At 53.9% G+C, this 26674-nt stretch overlaps 1 long non-coding RNA gene across 2 annotated transcripts in view; it reads left to right on the top strand.

Moving 5' to 3' along the window:
• The window catches only part of LOC140687478 (uncharacterized), a 41320-nt gene extending 16694 nt beyond the window's left edge, over positions 1-24626 (top strand). Inside the window, exon 3 of one of the 2 annotated variants that reach the window (XR_012061864.1) lies at positions 24561-24626. This is a non-coding gene — a long non-coding RNA (uncharacterized lncRNA). Of the gene's footprint in view, positions 1-9089; positions 9555-24560 lie in introns of those variants that run through there. The other variant, XR_012061863.1, reaches the window with a different exon arrangement.
• The last annotated feature ends 2048 nt before the right edge of the window (positions 24627-26674 follow it).

Genomic DNA, 26674 nt, shown 5'->3' on the forward strand with positions numbered 1-26674 from the left:
AGCCACATGAGGAAGAGCAAGGCAAACATAGTGATGCCTCCAGCCCCGTACTTCACCGCCGCCTTCTGCTGTCTGGGAGGCTGCGAGTATTTCTGCAGAAGGGTGGCAGGTCGGGGCGAGGAAGACGCAGACTTGAGGGAAGGCAAGTTGGCCTTAAAAGTTGGGGGCAGGTGGTCAGTTTGGGGAATGTCTGGTGGTCCAAAGTACTGGGATCAGAGGGAGTTGGGTCCAAGTGCCAACCCCACGTCTTCCTAGCTGTGTGACCTTGGGCACAAAGCCTCTCTGAGCTGACTGCCCCTCTGTAAGGGGAATAAAAGTGGTACCTGCTTCATCAGGTGGTTGTGAGCATCCCCAATGAGATGGAGGGGAGAATTTAGCACCATGTCTGCCATTTTATTGAGGACTTACTACAAACACCTGACCCCTGAGTGAACCAGGGTCAGAGCTACACCACCAGGTGAGCACTTGGAACACTGCACCGGGGGGGAGGGTTGAGACCAAGAAAGCTGTCACCTCCAAGCCTCCTGCTGCACACCCACCTTCTGGGACTCCTGCCAGCACTTCGTGATGTAGATGTTGGCATAAAGGTCTTCCAGGCATATCCAGCTGGACAGGCTGAGGGCAGTGTCAGCCCACAGATACCCAGTCTATGACAGCCCTCAGCTCTAAGAGGAAAGGTGCAAAGCGGAACCTGGGAGCAGACAGGACCACCAGGAGGCTCAAGGGCATTGGTGCAACCGGTGGTCCAGCCCATCCATCCAGCCTGTTCATGCTGCAGCCCATCCACGCCCTTCCTCCCACCACATCCATCCATCCACTCCATCTGCTCTCCATCCTTTGAGCAAATGATCTTACTCTCTGCCAGACACCACGCTAAGTGTCTAGGATATGTGGGCGACCAAGAAAGACAAAACGTTCTGGTTGGAAGACACTGACTGTAAATAGGTAAACATCTGTAGATCATGGGAAGTGCCACAAAGGAAGTAAGCAAGAGAAAGGCAGAGATGCTTCAGGCCGGGTAGCCGGGGAGGGTCTCTGTGTCTGGACCTGAGGCAGCTTTGTGGAAGGGGCTGGGGGTGGGATGGGGATTCCCAGGATAGCAGGCCCCAGGTGGAGGAGATGAGAGAGTTGGACACCTTCCTGGAACAGAGTGGCTGCAGGGATGTGGGGTGAGGTGGGAGATGTGGGCAAAGTCAGACCATGGGGACCTGTGTGCCACGGCACTGTGTGGCTTTTACCAAGTGAAGAGCATCGTTCAGGCGCTCCCCCCACCTCCCAAAGCATTCCGGAGCCCCTGCTTTGGAGCTGACGCTCCCATCCCAAGGAGGGCCTCTGCCCCTGGCCCTGCATTTGGCCTCATGTGTAGAAAGCATCTGTGGAGCAGAGGGAAAGGGAATTCCATGAGGGACAAGTTTGGATGATGGTGAGGAAAGAGGGAGGGAAGATGTATAGACAGAGCTGGTTCCTTCTTGCCTTGGTTCAGCCTGCCCCGGGGGTCCCAGGACCCCCTTGGGACGTGGCCCCATCAGAGAGACCCAGTTCCTCCAGACACGGGCCCAGAATGTGTCCTGCATGGACCCCGCAAGCCCCTGGTGGGCCCCAGCCATGTGCACCTGAAGGTGGTTCTCCACGCAGCCTTTGAACAAGATGAGGTTAATGAGGTTGAAGTTTTTGGTCAGGACATTGCCAAGGATCCGGCATGAGTAGCCATGCTAGACCTAGTGGGAGGACAGGCCAAAACAGATGCATTTCACTGGGTACCAGATCTGAGCCACGTGGTTAAGATTGAACCTCCTGCAAACGCCCAGAAAAGGAGATCTTTCTGACCACACCTGGGCCTCTGCATCCCCACCCAGTAGTAAGAGAGGGGCCTCCATGCTCAGCTGCCTTGGACCCCCTGGCACCCACCCAGCTCACCTGGCTCATCAAAGCCGAGAGGAAAACTGGGGATATTACTCCAAGAACAACTGTTAGTCAGGGAAGAAAGAAAGAGAAAAATACGACTCCTCTTTCACAAATGATTTGACTTGCGGGTGGCCTCAGGGGACACCTGGGCTCCCTTTGCTGTCCTCAGTTTTGATTCTCCCCTCATCCCGTCTTGACAAAGGAGCCGGATCCGCAGCTGCCAGTTTCAAACCCTGGCCCCTCTCGGGCTGGCGGCTGCTGGACTGCCGATTTCTGATTAGGATAATCCTTAAATCTTCCTCGTTGGACCAACGCAGACCATCTAATCAGAGGGGCCTCAGGAAGCTCTTGACACACTTCTTGGCAGAACAGGAGAAATGAGCATCCAGCAATGTCTCTGCAAATATCTCTTCTGGAGAGAAGTTTAGGGTGAGGCCTGGGCTCTGGAGGGATGTTTGATATCACTGCGGCTCAAAACCTGGCCTTGGAGCCGCAGGCTTGGGGTGGCGGGTCAGGGCCGCCTTGCTCCCCCACCGTGTCAGCTGGGCCCTATCACCTCCTAGTCTCCCCTCAGGCCTGGCGTTGCCTTTTCTGTAGGGAGGGAGCCAAAGAACAGCTGGGCAGAGCCAGAGGAGCCCGGGGGTGGGTGGGGGTGGTTTTCGAGTCCCAGTCAGTATTCCCAGGGCTTATTTACAGAGCTGCACAGGGCCCGCGGGTGCAGCGGGGCTCAGCCTCCTGTTTCTCACTCCTTCCCACAGCAGAATGCCTCCTGGACAGGTGGGTCTTGGCCTTTTCCCCTTTTGGGGGTGGGGAGGGGGGCAGGGGACAGGGCTGCCGGCCAGGCAAAGATACCTGTTGGGGACGCCCGACAGAACGAAGAAGAGCCAGAAGTGGGTGCCAAGGACAAGGGTGAGCTGGAAGACAACTTTCCCCAGCAGCGTCTTCCGCAGACAGAGGGCCCAGTCCACCGTCGTGGCGCCAAGCTGGGCGAGCGCCACGGCCAGGAGGGCGGCGGGCGGCGTCCCTTCTGAGAGCGCCTCGCCCAGGTCAGAGGCCAGGTGTCTCTCCCAGAGCCGGACAGCCGGCTTAGGAGGAGGGCCACACGTGTGACCAAGAGCCCTGCCCTGTCCTGTCCCCGCCACTCACAGACACCTCAGAGGCTCCAGGAGACGTCTCCCTTTCTAGCCCGGATTTCAGGGGCCCCTCTGCCTCTCAACAGGGTCCTGGTCTCTAAGTCCTCTGTCCTAGAGGCCTCGTGGTGCCTACCTCCCTGCACCTGGGACCCTTGCTCGGCCCCTGAAAACCACTAGAGCCCACTGCTCACCTCTGTCTCCTGACTTGCCCTTCAAGGCCTGTTCTGATGCCTCCAGCTGCCAGAAAGCCCTCCTGACTTTCCCTTCCGATCCTCAAGCAGAGCAGGTGTCCAGTAAGGGTCCCAGGACCCCAGCTGGCCTCACGGAGGCCAGATGCCCTCTTGCTCGGACTGTGGTTTGCTGCTCCCAGACACGTGTGGTGTTTCCTCGACACAAAGGGTCAAATGCTCAGTTCCTCGAGGGCTGGCCACCCTTCACAATTCCATGAGCCCCAAAACACAAAGCAAGACTTGCCCCCCAAAGTCTGAAGCCAGAGGGGATCTGTCTGCCCCTACCATCACCGCCCCTCTTCCCCTCGGACCACAAGCACAGCCAGAGCAGAGGAGGCTGGGGGCCGTCTTAGGGGGCCGTCTGGTTCCTGTCCCCCAGCCCTGCTCTGGTTGGTAAGTGGCCCTGGTGCCTGGAGTGCGGGCCCTGCCTCAGCGAGTTCTGCAGGGGGCCGGGAGCCCCAGGCAGTGACGCCCACACCGCTGGCTCCCGGGGGACCTGGGCCCCCACCGCAGCCCCAGCCCCAGCCCCATTTGTAGCCGGCTTTCACTCTAATTAGTAGGAGCTTTTCAAAGAGGCAATAAAACAGCGACACAGCTACTTGGACAGGGCACCAAAGGCAAGAGCCATTTCAGTAATGGAGCCAGTGGAATTGCTCTTCTAAAAAGAGGGAGACGGACCACTCTCTGCTATTAAGAAAGCCAAGGGTGAATCTATGTTGTCATCTGCCTGGTTATTAAGGATAAGTGATGGCCGCCCCACCCCCAACTCCAGAGGGAAACTGCAGCTCCATGAACCCAGACTCTCGGCCAGAGGCTCCTAGGAAACCACAGTGCTGAGCTCGGCAGCCCAGAGACTGGCGCGGGCCCGGGGCTCGCTGGCTTCCCCCAAAGGCCCAGGAGCCAAAGAGGACAGCGGCAAAGCTGAGCGCCTCCACCAGGAAGGTGAGGGCGGACACGTCGCACGCCGGGCTGGCGGGGGCTGGGTGCGGGGGGAGAAGCAGCGGCAGGTGGAGTGGCAGGTCTGGAGGGTCCTGCGGGAAAGAGGGCGGTGTGTGGGCTGGCCTCCTGGATGACTGCATGTCAGCACCAGCTGGAAGGTTCTGGGAGGATGTCGTCGCTGACCAGCATGGAGCCTGAGACTAGCACACCGGTTCATTTCCCCAAAAACCTGTATTTGCAGAGGGCACCGGAAAAGCTGCTCAACGGGCGGACCGAGCCCCAAGTGAGCACCATGCTACTTTCTCTCAGCACCTTCATCTCCAACCCCTCGAGGGCTGGTTGCTCGTGGTTGAACCTCATAACTAACCCAACCACAGGCTCTTGAGGGTCTCAGCCAAAGGCAAGCCAGATGCAGACTGGAGGAGAGCTCGGCATGGGGGACCCTCTCCCTGCAAGTCCTCCCCAAGCAACACAAGGCAAGTTAATCTTTCTGAGCTTCAGGCCCCTAACCTGCTGAATGGGGAAGGTGAGCCCCGGCCTGACCACACCGGGGCGTGCTGGTGAGAGTGAAATGTTGGAGCAGGTGTGAAACAGCTCTGAGAGCAGGAGGGTACCATGTCTGTGTTTGATTAGGTGTGATGCACGGAGAATCCTACAGACGAGCAGGAGGATGGCAGGCAGGTGGCTGCGGGTGGATGGGTTGGGTGGATGGGTGGGAAGAAGGAAGGAAGAGTGGTTGGATCCAGAGACAACAGATGGATGAAGGAAGAGAAGCATGGCAAGATGGATAAATGCAAAGATGGTTAAGTGGATGGATAACTGGACAGACAGAAGGAGAGACCAGAGTATGAACTGACAAATGCCTGGATAAAAGCAAGGATGGACACACGCTCTCCTACAGTCTTGCAGACAGACTGGCGAGAGGGGAAGGTCACAGCAGATGCAAGTCCAGGATCTGAGGCCCAGGAAGACGCAGGCCCCGGTCTCCACCCAGGGGCACCTAGCTCCACAATAACCATGAGGCCCTGTTTTTCATACCAGCTCTAACTGCAGCCAAGAGCTTGTCTGTGCATAAGGGGGAAAGACCCCCGTCCCCCTGGCGTCCTCTACACTCGGCTGTCCTGTGGCCCCCGAAGGAGCGTCCCTCGTCACCTTGACAGCCCGCTTTCTGGCGTCCCCGAGCAGTGTATCCAGCGAGCTTCTGCTGAGTTGCTTTTGTCTGAACGGGAGCTTCCTGGGGAGGCTCCACCTCCTCCTGGATCCTAGGCCTTGGGGACCCCCTGGCAAGACACAATGACACAGGCTTTCCCCTTGATCTTTTCTTCCAGAAGTTGCATTGCCTGGCCCACCCTGCCCGCCACCCCCAGGCTGGGAGGGAGGGACCCAATGCCACAGGCTCGGGCCGGGGTCTTGCTCTGACCCAGAGGGTCTGGAGGAGGTGGGGGGAGGACCAGGAGGGAGTAGGCACCGACCCCCTTTCTGAGGCAAACCTCACAAGGCCGTGGGGCCTCAGCCTGGGGAACTGGAGGTCCCTGGAGGTCCCTGGAACTCAGCTGCCCCCTCTGCTCTGGCCACCCTGAGCCAATGATCAGTTAGGCCGAAGGGCGGCAAAGGCTCGGGCAGTTTCCCCAAAACTGTTGATCTGGGACCCCCTCCAGAGGCACACAGAGGACCCAGGGCTGGGATGGGATTGGGGCCTGGGGTGTTTGAAGGATCACCCCCCGCTCCTGGTCTTGAAATTGTCCACTCCAGTTCTGGCGACTGGCATTTGGATTCCAGCCACCTGAGAGTGGGGAGTCTGGTGGTGCCCACGGCAGCATCCCTGCCCTCAGAGTGGTGCCTGCGCCCGGGAGCCAGCAGGGGTGCCTGGGGAGAGTGAGGCCGAGAGAGCAGGAGGGAGGAGGACCTAGCAAAGGTCCTGCCTACTTGTCCAGGCAGCTTCAGAAAAAGAGGACACGGCCTCTGTGAAACAGACCGGCCTCTGAGTCCCATCCAGCTCCCTGCCCCACCAGGCCTTTGCGGGAGGAAGTGGCCCGAGAGAGAGGCAAAGGAACCCCAACGAGGCCCTGGCAGGAAGAGGGAAGGAGCTTTCCAGGGAGGGCGGGACAGGTGTGGAGGAACAGCCTGCGGCGGGGGCAGAGTGGGAAGAGCCTGGGAAGGGAGCAAGGGGCTCCTGGGTCCACGGGGAGGTGGGGCCTGCCAGGCGACCACCTCCGTGGTGCAGGACATGCCCCCAGGGAGCTGAGAGGAGCTCAGCTTTGGCCCAGACTCCTGTGCGAGTTTCCCGGGGACAGGAAAGTCTCAAACCAAATGATTTAAAACTTCACTGGAAAGAAAACACACTCCAACAGGGAACAGAGCAGCAATCCAACGAGAGGCTGAGCCGGGCATCCGAAATTTAATAGTCAGGCTCTGCTGTCGTGATGGCGAGGGCCGGGGGGGGCTCCGTTTCCCCGTCTGGAGCATGGGGACAGGTCCTCTGGCCTTGGCCAATCCACCTCTCACTTTAATTACTAGCCAGTGAGGACACGCGCGGGAGATGGGCTGCCACACCTTTAGGGTGGAGCGGTGGGAGAGCAGAGCCAGCAACTGGCAGCAGGTCACGCAGCACGGCGCCCTTCTGCTTCTCAACCCGTTACGTTTGGCAGAGAAAATGGCTTTTCCCTGTTGATGCCAGCATAGCGTTTCGTGGTCCAGGGAAAGAAGCCAAACTGCGAAAAATATTTGACTATGACAGTGGCCTAAATAAGGGCGGGAGAAAGAGGCAAGGTCATTGCCATTGGCCTGAAAATGCACGTGCACACGCACACACGTACATGCATGTGCACACGTGTGCACACACGCATATACGCACACACATACATGTGCATACCTCTAAAACAAGTGAGTGCTGAGAAAAGCTCTTCATAACATGCTAACAGGCTTCACGAATGCAAGGCATTGTTCTGGTCATCAGCAGAGGCTAAAGATTAAAAGGAAATAAAAACCCAGAAACCACCGTGAATGCATAGGCTGGCCCCACATGACACTGCTGAAGGCTGGTCAGCCTTTTAAAATTTCTTTGAGCTATTACTCCCTTTCTAATTTCTCCTGACATTTGTTGCCTGCTAAATCAATTGGATGCATGGCAGGCAGATTAAGACGGCTCTCTCAGCCTGCCCCCTTCACAGGCGAGTGGTGGAGACGTGATTTCAAGAGATGGTCCTTTTATGCTGAAAATACTCAAAGATGGCTTTGCTTCCCTTAGCAAGCGGAAGAGATCACCCTAAGTTCCCGCCCTTTTGCCACTGCTGTGCTACAAAGCAGTTGGCGTGTCACGCAGAGTTTCTTTAATGGTTCTATTTCAGAAACTTGTAAAAGTCAGTTCTTCAGCCAGGTAAACAGCCTCATGCCTCAAAGGGGCCCTGCCAGGGGCTGAGTGGGGACGCTTCTGTGGGAGCAGGAGAGATGGAGGGGTGCCTCCAGTCCCCGGGAACTGGCCTCGGAAGCTGTTCCCTGCAGAGTAGCTGGAGCTTGAAAGATCTGGGGCAGGAACAAGTTCAGTAGGAGGTAAAAGTGATCCCGAGGCAGTAACAGCGTCAGGGGATGAAGCCCCAGTAGATTAGGAAGAGGTCATGTGCATGTGAAGGAGTGTGGTACCTCCCGGCGACGGAGCAAATGCATAGAAACGTGGAGGCAGGAGGTGAGGACCAGTCAATGGCCTGAGGCATGTCGCCCCAGACCCGCATCCCCTCTCTTTACAATCTGAGTCAAGGCTTGCCTTTCTTTCTTTCTTTCTTTTTTAATTGAAGTACAGTCAGTTACAATGTGTCCATTTCCAGTGTACAAGACAGCACAATGTCCCAGTCATGCATACACATACATACATTCGTTTTCGTATTCTTTTGCCTTGCCTTTTAAATATCCTACCCGGAGGCCCCAGTGGAACCGTGCAGATTATCCAGACCAAGCCCTTCAAGTGAGAGACGGTACTAACTAAAGTCAAAACTGTAGGAAGACGTTTAGGGAAATTAAATTTTACTGGACTCAGTTACAAGCAGTAAATTGAACTAGATCCATTTCGTTTGTAATTAGGAGGATCTACTTATAAACAAAAAATGTAGCACGGCCTTTTAAAAGCCTGTTCCTTCCAGCAGACTGAAATATTCTTGACAATGGTGTTTGTTGGCTTTTAAAACCAAACCTTTCTTCCTGGCTCAGAAATGCTCAAGGAGACTGACTGGATGGAGCTGAGGCCAGCTGCTGCTCCCAGAGAGGCCATTTTCACCAATTCTGAAGGAGGGAACCTAGAGCCAGAGGACTCCCTGCCCCCAACCCCCGTCCAGGACTCTTGGGGGCAGGGAAGCCACAGTTCATTCCAACAGGCTTATAAAAATGATATGATGGGAGAAACAACCTAATGACTGGTACTTAATTTTTGTGCTAATTAACTTCACGGACAGGCTGTCTTCAAGTTTACAAATGTTGTATCTGAGTCAGGAAGTGCAGCAGAGAAAAAGAGCTGGTGGTACCTTACGTCCAGGATGCCAAAAAACAAAATTAAATGGAAATAACAGAAGCCTGTGTTGCTGGAACCCGCTGGGATAAAGCCACAGGAGGCTCCTGTGCACCTACTATGTGCAAGGTGCCGCAGGAGCATCATTAATCACTTCATTTGACTCTTAAATGCTAACGGGCTCTTGGGAAAGGGTGAATGCTGAGGGGAAGCGTTCTGGGTTCTGTTCTCCGGCTGACCCCCTCGCCGACCTTGCCCTGTCACTAGTGCTGGATGTGTTGCCCTGAGGTCGCATCAAAAGTGTGCGGGGTGGTTGGGGTGTTGGTGGGTGGGTTCGCTGCAGCTGGATCTGTGAGGGGGCTTCCCTCGGCACCTACCTCCTAATAGATCACTGTCATCCAAAATCACCCGGAGGGCCTGGGGACGGAGAACACGGCCCACAAGAAAGACAAGCAGAGGACCATGGAGAGGATGGAAGCTGAGAATACGTGATTGAGGACAATCACAAAACAGCACAGCGGCTCAGACTTGGACTCGGCCACCTGTACAGAGCGGGCATCAGCTTCACCAGGGGTGGCAGGCTCCAGTAAAACCTGTCTGAGTGTCCTGGAGGGAGGGAGAAACCCTGCTGTGAGTCCAGGAAAGACAGCCCTGGCCCTGGACAGGGCCCTGGATGGGGCGGGCTTGCCCCATCTTGGGGAAACCCAGTAGGTAAAAATAACTCCATTTTCCCAAACTTTACACAGGGAGCAATTTCCCACTCTCCCAGAGCACTCCTCCACAAAGCTTTCTACTTAACAGGCACTCCCCAGATGCATTTAAGAAAATATGTGATTTGCAAAAAAAAATAATAAAGCTCAGTCACTCAGTTTCTCTCTTAGTAAAGTATTTACAAACAAGTCATCAAGTTCAAAGACGCACTTGCTTTGTCTCCCAGAGTGTCGAGCAGAACGCATTTCAGCTTAACTTGCCAGCCCAAGGACAGTACTTTGGGCTGCCACGTTGAGCAAGAAAAATGTGCGGGTTCCTGCCTGGGGTTACAGATAATTCTTGCCTTGTAAGTTATAGATCACTGCTGGCAACTTCCTGAAAGGAGCTTTTCTGCCAGAGCTGCTGGTCGGTTTGATTTTCAAGCCAGGAGGCGGGGTGGGATGTAACAGGAAGACTGGCGGCTCTCGAGGGGCCTCTGGGACTCGCCTGCCCACTGTCTGCAGGGCTGTCCTGCTCAGAATGAGGTCTTCTTCCTCTTCCTTCTTGGCTCCCCTCATACCAGCTGGCCCCCAGCAACTGTGCATCACCATCTGGGTGACCTCTCTGGACCCCCAGAGACATAACTTTTTAAAACCTTCGATGACCGGTTGATGACATTTGCATCAAAGGGCATTCTACAGTTTTTTTAGAAGCCTCATGAATTTTGATTCCAGACCCCTCTCCTCTGGAATGTGCAGTCACTTGGGCCGATCTGAGCTACTCCTGCGTCATCAATGAAGCCCGCGTTGCTGCGTGTAACAAGCCTGTGGCCGATGCGGAGAGGCTGCTGTGCTCTGGGCTGTGAGCTACACTGCCAGGCCCAGAGGTGGAGCCCGACAGCCCCGTCCTCACGGGGCTCCCGTCGCAGGGGACAGGGGAGTGTCTCTGGGTGAGAGCCATTTCCGGGGCACAATGGAAGTTCAGAGGAGCGGAGAGGGCTGGAAGGCTTCCCAGAGGGGAGCCTGGGTCCAGTCCTGAAGCCTGAGTGGGAACCCCTCTGAGCAGAGAGGCTCAGAAAATGGACGATCTGGGTACACATTACATCGTGTGCAATTCAAAGGACACGGAGCTCAGGGACTAGAAAGCCAATCAGATCACGAGGGGCCTCCTAAGCCAGGCTGAAGCTTTGGGTGTCATTCTGCAGGAGACCAAAAAGCCATTGAAGGGTTAAAGAGGAGGGTTGACAAGGGCAGGCTGGCTTGAGTTGGGGTCAGGGTGGAGTAGCCCCGAGCTGCATCTACAGCACCTGGACATTCACACCTCCAGTGGCCCAAAGGCAGCAGGTAGGGCCGCAGTGTGACCTTGGGCAAGCCACGTGCTCTGTCTGCCTCAGTTTCCCCTTGTGTCAAGCGGGGATAGCATTCTCACCTTCCTCCCCGGGTTCTTGGTGGCTGAAGGAGTTAATCTATGCAACACCGCTCAGGACCAGCCCCGCAAGTGATGAGCCCCGGGAAAGGCCATAGTTCCTGCCTAGATTGAAATGACTCACCCACGTGTACATCTCCTGATTCACCAGGGGCTTCTGGGGGAAGAGGGTCAGAGGTCTGTCCTTGCCTCTGTCCCAGGCAAGGGACATTGTCCCATGTGCCCAGGAAACATGCAGCCACACTGAATAGATGGCTGGTTCCAGACAAGCCATCCCACGCCCCCTACGCCCATGCCGTGTGCACGTGGCAGCGCTCCATTCCCCTCAGGTGACTTTCTTCAAGGGACCCATTTACTAAGCCACCACTCCTGTAGGGGCCACTGATATTTGGACTCAGAGTATAATTTCGTGGCATTAGCAGAAACGACTCCTTTCACAGCTCGCTGAACGCCCTTGGCCCACAAGACACAGTCTTGACCTTCAGCAAGACTGGGGTTTCCCAGGGGGCCCTGTTCACTGGAGGTCCTCCCGGGGCAGGTCCTCCAGCTCCTGTCTGGGGGCGGGGGGTTGGTCCAGTCTGAAGCTGCGTGTGTTTCTGTGTTGATCTTCGCTGGCTGTCCCCACTCCCAAGCTGTCGGGCAGCTGGACATCTTCCTAGAGGTACTGTTGAGCCAGGCACCCTGTGCTGCTCGGATGCCCCTCTGGCCCCTCTCCCCTCCTAGCTGGGGCCGCCTGCGGGGGCTCTTGCCATGGGGAACAGAACTTCAGAATGCTCTCCATGGTGGCCTTTTTCCACTACAGACGAATATCAGATCTTTGTCACATTAAGAAAAAAGAAGGGGGGGGCCAATGTGGATGAGGACAGAGGAGGAAGGGAAAGAGCCGCTGAGTCTACTCTCGGTCACAGAAAACAGGTGGAACACGATTCCTTGCAATTGGTGTCCCTGGGCGCGAGCTAGGATCGCCGGGGGCTGTCCCGCTAGTGACCCCAAGAATCCTCTGGGAGTTCTGGACGCGGGTGGCAGAGCTCAGTGCCTCCTCACCCACCTGGTCTGGACATGCAGGGAGGGTGGGCGGCGAGGCCTCCAGCCGTCCTCGCCAGAGCTAACGTGAGGCATCAATCATGCATCCTCTGACAGCAACCGAGTGACTTTCAAAGTTGTCGGGTTGGAATAATTAGAAGAAATGAAGAGGGTGAGAGTCACCAGGCTTGCCTGACTGACAGCTCGCCACTAGCCCTGGCACTCTGCCCACAGAGGGACGCTGTCCCCGCTGAGCGCGAGCAGGGCCCAGGCCAGGTGGTCTAGCAGTGCCTGGGAGACCCAGGTCGTGGGAGGAGCTCTGGGCCATGCCTTCCGCAGGGAGAGAGCCGGCGCTCAACAAACAGCCCGTGAACCCCGCCAAGCCTGTAACTGTTCCTTTTTGGTAACTTGCCTCGTTGAGACAAAAAAATCATCTCCATCCGGTCCACCAACTGAGCCTTGACGGGCAGCTGTGGGAGGAGAATTTCCCAAGAGGTAACTGGTCCCGGGCTGAATCTCGGTTAAGCAGACAGCACCGGGGCCGAGCTGAGAGAGGCCCTTTGTCTCTGAGTGCTCTGCGCCAGCCTCCATCCCTCCTGCGTCTGAGCAGAAGACCACACTATTAATGTTTGCATTCTCAACAGCTAGCACTAACAAGGCACCTGCTGTGTGCCATGCACTGGCGTGGTCTTATGGTTTGACCCTAAACCCTACAGCAACCCTCTCCCTGGGGTCCTCTTACTGCCCTCCTTTAGCAGACTTGAGAAATTGAGGGCCAGAGACGTTAAGGAATTAGCCTGAGATTGCACCAGCTATGGAGGTGGGGAGTGGGTCCTTGCTTTGAACTTGTGCTGAAGGAAGAGTCACTTGAGATGAGGGATGGGGGAGACTCTGAAAGAGGTGCCCCGCCCCTGGGTCTGGGTGAGCTGGAAGGGCTGGCTTCCTGCCGAGATGGTCCCGCCCCGTCCTAGCCCTGCGCATTCTGGTGGAGGGGCCTCGAACGAACGAGATCCTTAACCCCTCCATCACCCTCGCAACCAGCCATTGGCGTTGGGGATGTGTGGGCTGGGCCTGGCACATAGTGGGGCCTTGGTGAGCACCTGCTGTTGGAATTATGGGATTATTGGTTCCATCCTGGGGTGAACACCTGCCTATCTTTCCCAAGCCCAAGGATTCAGGCGTATTCACCCTCCTCGCTTATGACTTTTCAAGGGGGAGAAACCCTTTGAGGGGACCAGGGCCCCTTCGAGCCCCTTAACGCTCCCTCTTTCCTCTGTGGGAATGAAGACTCCCCCGGAGGCTGAGAAGGGCTGGAGCCGCAGGTTCCCACATCGAAGCGCCCCCTCCTACTCGCTGCGGGAACCCCGCGGGACGGGCGGCCAAGCGCCCGGGGAAAGTTGAGTGGCATCTGACTGAGGGCCGAGTTTTACTTTGTCTCTGAACCGCGTCTGCCCGCTTTCACCCGAGTGAGCGTGTCACGGGCCTGCCCCGATTCAGTGATGCGGCTCCTCTCCTGGAGTTTCTTCTGTCGTGGGTGTGGCAGGGCGGCCACACCTAACAGTTTCATCAGAACTCTGCTCCGGCCTCGCCTTCAGCCTCACGAGCTGCCAGTCCTCAGCTCCTGAATCACACCAAAGAAAGACAAAATAGACACCCGCTGGAAACCCCTGTCTGTTTCTGACATACATTTTGGGGTCCCTGTTTGTCGCATCCCAGCTGGGGTGTCCGTGTGTGTAAGGCGGGCATGATGACGAGGCTCTGGAAATTAGGATCCACCTGAAGCACATGTAACACCGTGGGCCTTGACTGGGGTCGCAGGCGCACTGCAGGCATAACGTCACATCACCTGATCTTGGTTGCAGAAGCTGGGAAAGGCAGGTCCAGCTAGAGAGCAAAGCCTTCCAGATTTGCGTTGGCTCCTGAGTGCTCCTTGTCAGGGGCCAGGGCTTAGCTCCAGTGAATGCCTCACTTAGCAAAGGTTGGACACCCGACAGACCACATATTTCTCTCTCTCTGGGTCCGGTCAATGCGTTCCAAAGCTTAAGCTACGATGGAAAACAGGCTTGGAAAACTGCACATCCCCCTGCCTCCCAATATCTCAGCCTGACAAGTTGGCCCTTCAGCAAATATTCCGTTGTCCAAGCCACGTGGACACCTCTGTAACGTGCCCCTGCCCCGTTCACCCGCGTGGATAAAAGACTCACTGTGCTTCCTATATGCACCCACGACCTCATCTTTCTTACACAGTCCACTTGTTGTCAGTGGACCCAGTCATCAGGCAGGACTGTTTGACGCCAGTGTTTCCTAGTCGATCATCTGCTGAGCCCAGTCACCACACAAACTGCACGTTGCCATCGACAGCACCTCCATGTTGGCACTGGGGGACCCCTCTTTCCCACGTTGTGCCCCAAGCCGCCTCCATCCCGCCGCCTCCTCCCGAGAGCTGACCCGGAGCTACTGGTCCATGCGTCGTGGGCAAGCGGCAGGGAGACAGCCCCAGAGCCGGAAGTTTCGGGCCTTGTTGGGCCCAGACCCTCCTTTCCTTCTTTAAAGGTCACACGGTCTCATTAGAGGCATCGCTAACTGTATATGCTCGTTGTCCAAAAGGCTTAAATAATAAAAATCAGACCAAAGAGGCTAATCAAGGGAGATGGAAAATCAATGTCATATTTGTTCCAAGTAATTTCCTTTTCAAAGAGGAAAGGCTCCTAGGAGTGGGTTGTGAGTTTAAGAGATGTTTAGAGTTGCATCCAGACATCAGAACATCAAAGTCACCCCCAAGTGGAATGTCATTGGACAAGCTTTCTCCTTGACCCCAGAAAAGTCAGCGTTGTTTGGTATAAACAAGTGACAGCCTTTCTTGCGCCTGCTTTAAGTTGTTCTGGCTTTGCCAGAAAAAACAAAACAAAGCAAAAAATCAAAACACTGAAAAATGTGACCCCTTTAGACAAGTGCAAGAAGTAAGTAAGATATGGGATTCTCTTCCCTCGCTTCAGCACGTTCTGAGCAATCACTTTTGCCTCAAACGCACTCCTTAAGGGAAAGCCCTAAACAATAAGGTGGCGGCAGAGACGTACAAACACAGGCGCAGCAGAGAAGATGAAGACGCGTCTTCAAATCATTCGTCCTTCTGCCCGAAATGCCGCCGAGATGCTGGCTGACATCCCTGTTCTCCACTCGGTTCTGCGAACTTCCTTGACAAGGGGGCTAGTTTGTACTGAGAGGACTAGTTGACGCGTTTCCTCATGATGCCACCGCTTTTCCCAGCAGTCAACGGGGAGCCCCCTTGGCAGGGAAGACGTCCTCAGAGCCACACTTTGATCACCACTAAGCAGGCGCCAAGCACCCATGGGGCAGGCCTCCGAAGCAGCCGTTGTTCTTTTTATAATTAGAACGCCCCCCCCCAGTGGAATCCAAATAAACTCCTCCCGTCGTTCTGCAGAGTCTGGCCCACTGCGTGCAGATCTGGTCGTGCCTTTGGAAACACACGTGTCCACCAGTGCGGAAAGCATCCACACCAAGATCATCCTCCTTGAGGTCCACTCAGTCCACCGCAGGCATCTCCTGCGTCTGCATCAGCGCTCGTGTCCAATTCTAAGAAAAGTTACCTGGAAAGCTGCCTTGGACTTTGGCCGATCGTCTGTTCTGTCTGCCTGACTTCCTCCTTCCGGCTCTTCCTCCTCGCTGTTGGTCTCAAAGAAGCTGTGGCTGCCATCCTGGGTCCCTTGGAAACATGTCCACAAAAAGAGCCTGGAACGCACGCCTTCCCGCCCCTCCACCCACAGTCCTCACCGCCAGCCCAGCCCCACCTGTGACATGCCGGTGTCTCGATGACCTGGTGGGCATGTTGTCTTCTGTGTGAGGTTTCCTCCCTTCCGGCACATTCTACAACAGAACATTGTCAAAACAGGTCCACCTTGTTTGCGTTTAAATTATGTATTGGTATTGACAGCCCCCATCAGACACCTGTGGACTTCCGTTTCCCCCACTATCAATCTACCTTGTTAGCTAAGGAATTTCCAACCCCCGGTCTTCCTCAGCTGCAGACAGTCTCTAGGCACGCACCATTCACCGTCCGCCTGCATGCAGCCCCTGGCAGTTGGAGGGGACCCTGCGACCCCCGTCCCACACTACTGGCTTCTTGTGTCTCACAGTCCTGATGAGGTAGCAGGCATGAGCCATCCTCCTGCCTCCTCGCAACATCCTTGTGGTCTAAATGACAGGCATTTCCTAGCCGACGGGCCTCCTTTAGGGAGCCGTGGAGCCGAAGGGGGCCACCTGCCACCAACACTTGGTCTTTCGACGGGCTGTGCGCCAGGCAGCTATTCACGGTTCCAACTTACTGGAAGGATGCTTCACCCAAGGCTGCCACCATTTTTTCTCCTCTTCATTTTCTGTGGTACCGAGATCATCTAAATAAAGATGAAACCCAAATCTGTCAGCCACTCCCACCCTGGACCATGTGGTGGTCGTTCCAGAAAGGGGCAGGACTGACATTTCTACTAAAGAAACTGGAGTCAGCTCATTGAGGATCTGTTAACTCCCCTACCACCCCTCTTACAGAATTATTCACTTGGACAAATCAATTAGCGCAAATAAAATCTGGAAAGGAATGTAGAAACAACTTAAGAGAATGTGTGTTTTCCAGTATGTGCGAGTCTGCCGGGCACGCTGGCTGACAAGCACCCCTCTTCTCTGCTTCAAGGAGATCTCCAGGGAGGCCTGGCCCGGCAGTGCTTCGGGAGACCAGTTCTAACGGTTTCAGGAACTTGAAAGTGCTGAAATGGAATATCTCTTCTTAAAAGCGCCATAATCCAGCCTTGTCGCTAATTCAGACAGCGTGTCCCCCAATTAGGAAGGCCAAACCGCAGACTACACTCTGCATATAAATTGCCAGATATAAACGGACCACCTTAGTGCTGGGCAGCCAGGGAATGGCATTATTGTCTTCAGCTTGTTCGACCGAAGGAAAGAGAAAATCCAGTCCAATTTAAAAGTAACAATGTTTGAAAGACACTTTATTTATTTCGTGACCAACAAAAAATGAAACGCCTTTCGTCTTTAGCTACCTGGCCCTGGGGGGAATCGTGTTTCCTGGAGGAAAAAAACAAATCTCACAACTGAACAGAAGAAAATGCTATTTAAGTAATCCACAGACTTCCAGAGAGCCAGGGCTCCGTCCGAATGGACACTTCTGGGCCAGGGGTTTCTGGTTTTTGCAAATGAAGAGGGGTCCACTCTGGGACTTCAGTTTGGGTTCAGAATTTCACCTCAAAGCACAATTCTAAATCTAAACTCATAAGACTCATCAGATAAGAAAGGCACCTCCACTGCACCCAAGTTCCGAAGGGAGAGACCTGTTCTCTTGTTGGCTTTGGTGGGGGTGCTGGTGGGAGAGGGATTGCTTTAATGTCCCTGTTCCAGAACCTGGGACAGATCACCTGGGGGGTAGGGCCCAGTGGCCACTTCCTCTCGGGCTAGCAGCTCGCTAACTGCCGGGTGGGCTGGACTCCTGCAGGCTTGTCACTGAGCAGGAATTTTCTTTTGCTTTGCTTTGATTTTCTCCACCCTGGCAGTCGAAGACAGAGAAAGCCATTTGCTCCTCCACCGGTCAAAACACCTTGGCCATTTTGTTGGTTTTCGTGCTGGTCTCTTTCCCTAAACTCGAGGCAGAGGAAGAGATGCCCCAATGTCCCTCCCATGTTCCCCTTAGTAAGATGGGACCCCCCGGTGGGAGGATCTGGAGGCCTGACCCGCCCTCTGCTCCAGAAGACAGGGCGGCATCACAAGTGGGGCTTGCTGACCCCCGCCAGCAGGGCAGCCGAGGGTCTGGGGTTTGGGGTGTCAGTGGGCTCAGATAGTTTGGAATCCAGACTCGAGCAGGTAACAAAACAGAGCTCCACCAACTTCCTCGTGCGCCTGTCATGATCTCTCTAATACTATTTAATTTTTAAAGTTGATTAAAGTCAGTTCACTTTTAAAACTTAGCCTAGATGTGGGGTATAGCTCAGTGGTAGAGCACCTGCTTAGCATGCACGAGGTCCTGGGTTCAATCCCCAGCACCTCATTAACAAAAAAAAAAAAGGAAAACTTAGCCTCATCCTAAGCAATAATATCCTTGAAGTCACTTGCGAGGTGGTGTAGGTATTCCTCCCCCTCAAAGTGCATTCAGCTAAGTAACATGAACTTTAAGCAAAAAATAAATATACGTGTGACGATTTAAAACCTCCCTAGGGGTGTGTGCATTGTAGAGCATTGGAAGATGAAGCACAGTCCTGGCTGAGCAGAGGAGCAGCTGGACCCTCTGAGCAAGAGACAGCTTGAACTAAGGCTCAGACCAAAGAAGCAAGTGGCCTTTTGGGGAAACAGTAAGTTTAGCCAAGACACTTTGTCTGAGTTCTGGAATGCTGCTCTACACTCTGGAAATGGATGGTGGGTGTAACCCCTTGGAGTTGAGTCTGTCCCTTCCCTTTGGCACAGGTGTTGCTCCCAGCAATGAAGGCGGATAGACCCAGGGCTGGTAGATGAGCAGTTTTGTATCAGAGGAGGAATCTGTCACCAGAAGAGGCTGTCAGACAAGCTGGTCAGGCAGACAAGTCAACAGGGACAGAAGCCTAAGGATGGGATGGGCGGGGGCTGCCCAGAGATGTTCCCCAAGTCCTGGACCTCTGCAGGGTGGGCTGCGTCTGCACGGACCGTGGCCAACCTGCCCATTGACTCTGAGCTAAACTTGGTCCCTCATGGCCATGGGGTTTCTGCCACTCACCCAAAGGTTGGCAGAGAGAGAGGACTGAATCCCAGACTTGGGAGGAAGTGGTGTGAGTCGGAGGGGGTGAATCAGCCCTGCTCTGGTCTGGCCTGAGCCTCAGCTCTTCCTCTGCCAAGGGGAGGGGTGAGATGAGGTGGTGTGAGCTTTCTGTGACTGCTTAAAGGCCATGACCCTTCGACTAAAGGTACCTTCATGTCCATTCGAGCTCCTGAAATCTGACGTTTTTATCCCGGGTTTCCTGGTACCTGGATGCCAAGCTTTGGAGGCCTCCAGGTCAACTACCATGTAAAGGTGGTAATAACTCAGGAAGACCCATTGCTGGATCAGCAGAAAGGTGAAACATACGGCATCCCACAGGACCCCTGCTTCCTTTTCCTGGGGCTCATCTTCAGGGATGGCTGCATGGAAGACGGGAGAAACCAGGAGTCGTGTGGCCAGCCCTTGGGATGGGAAGAGCCAGACCTTGTTTGGGCAAACCCTGCCCTGCTGCCTGTTGGGCAACTCTTTGCTCCCCTTCCTGCTCACATGGTGATTTTTAGGGGAACCAGGAGATGAGGCCCCCTCATCTCCACCAGCCCCTCCCTGGAGCCTCAGCTCCCCTTCCCCATCCCTTGCGGTGACTCAAGCAGAAAGACACGCGAGGTAAGCAGAGGGGGTACAGACAGGTAATCGTGGGACTTGAGAACCTCCCTTGTCAGCCTCTCTGGGACGTTCAGAAACCTGCTCCCCGCGGCCCCGACACTGAGCCCCGGAGCCCCGGGCTGGCTTGTGGAAGATGGGATATGTGTCCACACGAATGTTCTTGACAAACTGGGAGAGTGAGTGGGAGCCTAGCCCAGGGTGTCACTCAGAGGCAAGAGTTAAAATAAACACATTCCTCCTTTTCCTTCATTCATAAAAGGAAGCCAGTTATAGCTCCAGTCGGGCAGAACCCGGGCCTCCTCCCTTTCTAAACAGGCCCAAAGCCCGGGAGTCAGTAGCGTGGCTGGAGTTCCGCAAACTCGGCGGAGTGCTGTTGGCAGAAACTGGGACCATCCCCGGGGCCCAGAGGCCGCGGACTGGAGGGCGCCGCTGCCCTCGACTTGACACTGGGTCTCAGGGCAGGGCCTCCGGCGTCTTGTTTTCTCTGTGCTTTTCATGTGGTTCCAGGATTCTCCCTAGGAGAGCGGGTGTCTCCTAACTTCTACTGGGGCTGTCCTCCATGTCCCTTCAAAGAGCATCTGGCAAAACGGTCAACTGCAGCCCATGAACTTGGTCTGGATCCTAAGTCCAAATAATAATAATAATAATAATTTTCTGAAAACAGCTGCCATGAACAATTCAGGAATAGCTGGGGGCATTAGAACCATTAGAACACAGGCTGGTATTGGACAATGTGGGGAGTTGGTTTTCTCAGGGTGAGCTGATAAAAATGTCCTTGTGTAGGAAAATGCCTTAGTGTTTGCACCTTTTCCTCCAGTGATTTCACAAAAATACACACCCACCCTCAAATATAGACACAGCACAGATGACAAAATAAACTGCCGGTCCGGGCTGAGGGGGTGGGTGACCACTGGACTTCCCTTGCAGCTCTTCTGTGCGTCTGATCTTCTTTTCCTAGTGACCCATGCAGGCTCTGCACCAGCAGGGCCGAGCCAGTGAACGTGCTGGGGGACCCGCCCAGCTGGCCCCCTGGCTGTGCAGTACGCGCCGGGACCATGGACGCGCCAGCAGCTGGAGACGAGTGACACCTCTAGGTACCAGCACGCCGATCCATAATGGAGAGGCGGGGAAAACTCAGGGCGCCCTGGGGCTGCAACGCCCCCCACCTCAGCCTGGCTGATCAGTGCCGTCTTCCGTTGGTCTCCGAGGTTGTAACTCGAGCAGAGCAGCACTTGGCTGTCTAGCCAAAGAGGTCCAGTCATGCTCCTCCCCCAAGAACAGAAGGAGGGGTTAACCCAGAGGCCGAGCAGAATCTTCCCTGTCCATAGGAACTGAGGACAAGAAACTGAGTGGCCATGAGCCACGGTGTGGCCCTGATGGGGGCCCTGCCCTTCCCTCCTCTCGTTCTTGGTGTTCTCATCTGCAAAGTCACCACGTCATCTCTGGAGACTCCTTCCTGCTCTCACGGTCTGGTTTTTATAAAGAAAGGCTTACTGGCCATTAGGAGGATGAAGTCCTAAGACGTATGGCCCTGAAGAACCCAGCGGTCTCCTGCCCACTGAGACACAGTAAGATAAATTGGAGATGCGAATGTCGCCATTACCGTAAAAGCTAGTTAATTTGACAGGCAATCACTCAGAAGTTTTCAGGCCAACGAGGACCAATATTCTGAACAATGACCCAAGGCTTGGAGACCTCCGAAGAATGACTCCATTATGCTGAGTGCAAATAATGTGTAGCTGAGTTGGAAGTTGTGCATGGACCAATCAGACAAAGAAGCAGTGCAGGGGTCTGGAGACGGGGGCCCTAGACTAGCTGGTGGTGCTGGGCTGGCCTCTTCTGGCACAGCTCTGTCTGCACCTCTCATGTGGAAATCTTAAATCTTACCAACCCAGGGGACGGGGTGGGGGATGCACCAGACACACTCTCTCGAGCCCTCTTCTGGTTTCAGACCCACGACTTCTATAGCCTTCCAACTGCTGTATTAATCTTGGTTCCACATTATTCAAATGCGACCCCACCTTGAAATGTGCATGCCTACCAGGTTCCGGGGCAGTGAACAGCCCTGCTGGGGGCGCCGTCTCCAGGTTGTTAGCTTGGTCAGAAAGCACATTTTCTATCGCACTTCTTCCCTCTCTTGATTTCCTTTAGGCTCAGGGCTCGCCAACATCAAAGGCGACTCCCCAAAGCACAGGCTGCATCATGCGTGACCCACGGGGGTCGTTTTACATCTTTCCACCTTTGGCAAACACATCTTTGAAAAAGGCCTTTTAAGATGACTGTTGGTTTTGGCAGTACCTTTTGAAGAGTATTAAGACAGTCAGGCTAGGAAAACAAAGAGCAGCCTTGAAAGAAGGGCTATCCCGTACCGGCAGGAGTGTCTTCAAGGCAACCACCAGGCGGTCCCATGGCGGCAGAATGGCCTTCATGGGCTGCAGGAGGCGGCCGCTTCCCTGCAGCACAAAGCATCCTAAGGCTGCCAGGTGCCTGACACCTAGGATGCTGATCCATGTCGTTCCCGCAAGAAACACCAGACAGAGCACAGATCAGAAATGATACCGAGAAACAGTGACTTCTGCCATGTCCAGAGAGGAGCTAGAAGGTGGACGGAGTGAGTGAAGGCAAAGATGACGTACTTGCCAGACATGAAGTTACCTCCCACAGGTTATCTTAAAATAGAAGGACATGGAACACAGATTTGGGGATAGAGATGCAATGAGACCCTCACAGACTCATGACCACACCCATGAGATGAAAACCTCACCAGCCAGGGACTTGAGCAAAGTCAAGTTTATCCAGATACACCTGCATTCATTAACCCCCTCCCCCAACCTTTGAAGCATGTAATTCTTTGAAGTTTGACAAATGCACACAGTCCTGTAACCACCACTGCAATCAAGATATAGAATATGTCCCTCATCCTCGAAATTCCCCAGACTCCGGTAGCCCATCCCCTACCCCACCTCCAGGCAGCCAGTGATCTGTTTTCTGTCCCTAGAGCTTTGCCTTCACCAGAATATCACGTGCGTGGAACCAGGCACTGTGTCACCTCTTGTGTGTGGCACAGTGCTGTCGAGAGTAACCCATGTCATCATGCGTGTCAGTAACGCACTCCTTTTCTCTGCTGGCTGATATTCCACTGTACAGATTCACATAATGTCTCCAGTCCCCATTTCCTGGACATCCAGGTTGTTTCCGGTTTTCAGCCATTGCAGGTAAAGTGGCCATCAATTTTTCAGGCGCAGGTTTCTGTGTGGAACAGAGTTTCCATTTCACTTGGGTAAATACTTAGGAGCAGAATGGCTGGGTCGTGTGGTAAACTTGCGTTTAAGATGATAAGAAACTGCCACCCTGTCTTCCACGGCGGCTGCACCATTTTGAATTCCCACCAGCAATGCCTGAGGGTTCCTGTTGCTCTGCGTTCTTGTCAGCACTTGGTATTGTCAGGTTTTTGGTGTTCTGGGTTTTGTTGTTTTGTTTCGTTTTAATTTTTAAATCTTAGCCAGTCTAAGAAGTGTGTTAGTGGCACCTCACTTTAATTTTTAATTTGAATTTCCCTGATGCCTAAGGACATTGAGCATCTTCCCAAAATGTTCTTATCCTCTTATCTTTTTTGATTAGGTATCTGTTCAAATCTTTTGCCCATTTTAAAAACTGCATTGTTTCCTTCATACTGAGCCACAGGAGGTCTTTAAATATCCTGGATACAGGTCCTTTATCAGACACGTGTTTTGCAAATTTTTCCTCCCTGTCTGTGGCTTATCTTTTCTTGATCTTAGCAGTGTCTTTTGAAGAGCAGAAGTTTTTGCATTTTGATAGAGTCCAATTTATCGACTTTTTCCTCTTATGGCTTATGTTTGGTGCGTCTTATTTAAGAAATCTTTCTTCAGCCTGAGGTCACAGGTTTCTCCTATTTTTTCCTTAGAGGAGTTTCATAGTTTGGGGTTTTACATTGAGGCTTAGGCTCCATTCCGAGTTAACTGTTGTGCGGGCTGGGAAGTATGGACAAAGGGTTTTTTGTGCATTAGGGTTTGGCGGCAGGTGGGGAAGCTTAAGTGTGGACATACTCAGAAATGTTCCAGCACCATTTGATGAAAAGATTATCCTTTCTGAACCATGGATTCTGTTGATCCAGGTGCCTACCCTTTCACCAGGAGCACACATAGTCTTGGTGACCGTCCTTTATATTATGTCCTGAAATCGGGTCGTATCAGTCCTCCAACTTGGTTCTTCTTTTTTCATGGTTGTTTTGGATATTCTAGGTCCTTTGCATCTCCATATAAATTTGTCCATTTCTTTTAAAAAGAGCATAGATCTTTTTTCCTGTTGAATTCCTGGTGCTTTGAGCAGTGCCTGGCACATTCTAGGTGCTCAATAAATAATTCTGAATGCAAGCATGAGTGAGTAACACATGGTGGGGACCCAGTCAACATCTGGTACATTCCTAGGAGGGGCTGCATTCAGAAAGTCATAGAAGATGGTACAACTCCTTGGGGAAACTATTTGGCAGTTTCCTAAAGCACTAGAGGTGCATTTATCCCATGACCCAGCAATCCCACTCTGAGATGCCTACCCAGAAAAAAGGAAACAGATGGTCACAAAAACCCTGTGCAAAAATGTTCACGGAAGCTTTATCCTTATTAACCCCAGGCTGGGAGCAACTCAGATGTTCATCTACTCATGGATGATCACAATGTGGAATATTCATACAGGGGGAACGCTACTTGGCAATAAAAAGGAACGATGTACTGAAACATGCTACAAGGTGAATGGATCTCAGAAGCACCACGATGAGTAAAGGAAACCAGACTCCAAAAAGTGCATTGCCTACAATTCTATTTAGATGAAGTTCTGGAGTAGGTAAAACGAACCTGTGATGCAGAACTCAGATCGGTGGGTGCCTGGGGAAAGAACTGACTAGGCAGAGGAGGGAGGGAAGTTTCTGGGATGATGGAAGGCTTCAGTGTCTTGGCTCCACACCCCAGCACTGATTGCATGGTATAACTAAGATCCGGACGTTTCACTGTATGTAAATTACACATCAATTTTAATTTTTTAATTAAGGAAAGAAAACCATAGTGATTTCTTCTCCCAAGGGAAGAATTCTTTTGTCCACGAGGCTGGGAGGGAGTGGAGATGCCCCACCCCACCCCCCAGTGGTGTCCAGGACCACGATCTCCGTTCTTACTGGCAGAAGATGAAGTTGGGGACAGGGCTGAGCTGGGCGAGGTCATCTGGCCGGAGGTCTCGGCTGACCTCCACATTGTCCCTGGCCTTTATCCTCACAGGCGCTGTGTTCTCATCCACAGACAGTTGCCACTGCAGGGAGGCCACCAGGAGAAGCAAGAAGTCAACTGTGAAGACACAAGAAAGGGGTTGTGGTCCTCAGCAGTGGCGTCACCACTGGTGGTTGGAGGCGTCCACAGCGCAACTGCAGGTGGAGCCCCTGGGGGACCTGGTTCATCCTCCAGTAACACGTGGAAGCTTCCTTGTCTCCATCACCTTGGCGGGGCACTTGGTGTAAGTTTCCAGGAGTCCCTGGGCAACCTCAAATGTCACAAAGCCTGCTCTGCCTCCTGGGACCCCCTCACACCACTCACAGTGTGAATTCAAGCCACGGGCAGTAAGAGAGCTGCTGTCCTGTGTGGACCTGGCCCTGCAGACCTGGGCGGAACCCCAGATTCTAAGGTTGGGGAGGGGCATGCAGTTTGAGTCTACCAGCATTTCATGAACAGCCAGATGAGTGAATGAAAACGTGGATCTTGCATGGGACAGAGTTCCAAGAAAGGGGAAGAAGTGGATAAGGGTAATGAAGACTTTGGCGATTTCCACAGCCTACAGTAACATCTTCTCACCCAAGACTCAGCCTGCTTGCAGAAGATGGGTATTTTCTAGACTAACTGAGAAGGACCAACCGGAAAAGAACACAAGAGTAGTCACTTTGGGGTGAGGAACTGTTGACCCGCAAAGCCCAGATTTTGGAAGGCCTTGCTTTGAGATGACACTTGGAAATCTTATTCGCAAACCAGCCGTCCACTTTGTATTTAGGATCAGAATCACTGGGTTTTAAACCATCCGTTGAAAGCCCTTCCCCACCCCCAGCGCCATCAGAATCATGCTTATAAGTTAAAATTCTCTCCGATGCCAACATTTTTTAATTAGATGGAGAACCTGGAACCCGGTTACTGCAGGTCTTCGCTGAGGACTGTCTGGGTGACTACAAGAAGACGGAATGGAGGGGTGCTGGAAGGGAGATTGGCAAAGAAGGATGGCGAAAGTGGTGCTTGGCCCGTCCCAAGTTCTGAGTCGCCTGCGCAAGCTGACGTCCCCCCGTGAAGAGGCGCTCGGGCACGCCCAGCACTCACAGAGTAACAAATCGGCATCCGGCTTCTCGGCCAGGTCTGGAGATACAACCCTTTGATGAGTTTCGAATGCATTTCTGTACTTGTGGTTCTCCGTGGGTCATCTGTAAAGAAGAAACCGTTCCTTTATGTCTTCGTTATTTTGCTAAAGGCCATTGAGTCTGTGCTCTGTTGGTGCTTCTTTCAAATTATATGGAGTGACTAAGATGTCAGAGATGATTTCAGGGTCAAGAGAAGGACTGTTGTTTAAGTTGCGAGGAGGCTGGGAAGGGCTTCAAACCCCTGATGGCCGCCCTGCCTGGCGACCCTGATCGGGTCTGCCCCGGGGTGTGGGGGTCCTTCACAGAGAGAGCCGCCTACCTGCACTCTGTCCACAGGGGGCTGACCTGGGTGGACTCCCCACTTTGGAGCGGGGGGGAGGGGCTGGGCGAGGCTGTGGGGTGAGTGAGAGGGGCCTGGGGGATGGGCCAACATCCTCAGCCTCAACCTGGGAGAAAAAGAGGGGCTGGGAAGACAGGAGCAGAGACACATGACTGTGCAAAGAGGGGAGGGTAAGGAGGGAGGAGCCGAGGGGGAAACAAGAGAGCGAAAAGGAAAAGAGGATGGAGAGTGAGAGCAAGAGGAAGAGACGTGAAGAAGAGCCGAGTGCTGGGAAGAAGAGAGGAGGAGAGGGCTGGAGAGAAAGAAGAAGGAAAGAGAGAGGGGAGGGGTGGGGCTGGGAGAGACAGGGAGCCAGAGGAAGTCGGCAGAGAAAACAGGATGAGGACGGCGGGGACACTCTTAGGGAAGGTCACTAGTGAACACCACCTGTGATGAGCTCGGCAAATGGTACCCAGGAAGTGGACAGAGGTTGTCCATTTGACTTGGGGCAAGGTTTTTGACTCTTTACTGGGTTGGGAGAAGACGATCCAAGGAAAGGACTACCCAGGTCCAAGTCTGCGGGCCGAGTCCTCTGGGGGCCGTTACCCTCAGCCAGGAGGCGGCAGGCAGCACACTCGGCCCCGCGCCCTTGGGCAGCCCATGCGCCTCTCCCTTCAGCCTCAGCTTCCTCATCTGTACAG

This window comes from Vicugna pacos, chromosome 19, assembly GCF_048564905.1.
Source record: "Vicugna pacos chromosome 19, VicPac4, whole genome shotgun sequence".
In the NCBI taxonomy this organism is placed as follows: Eukaryota; Metazoa; Chordata; class Mammalia; order Artiodactyla; family Camelidae; genus Vicugna; species Vicugna pacos.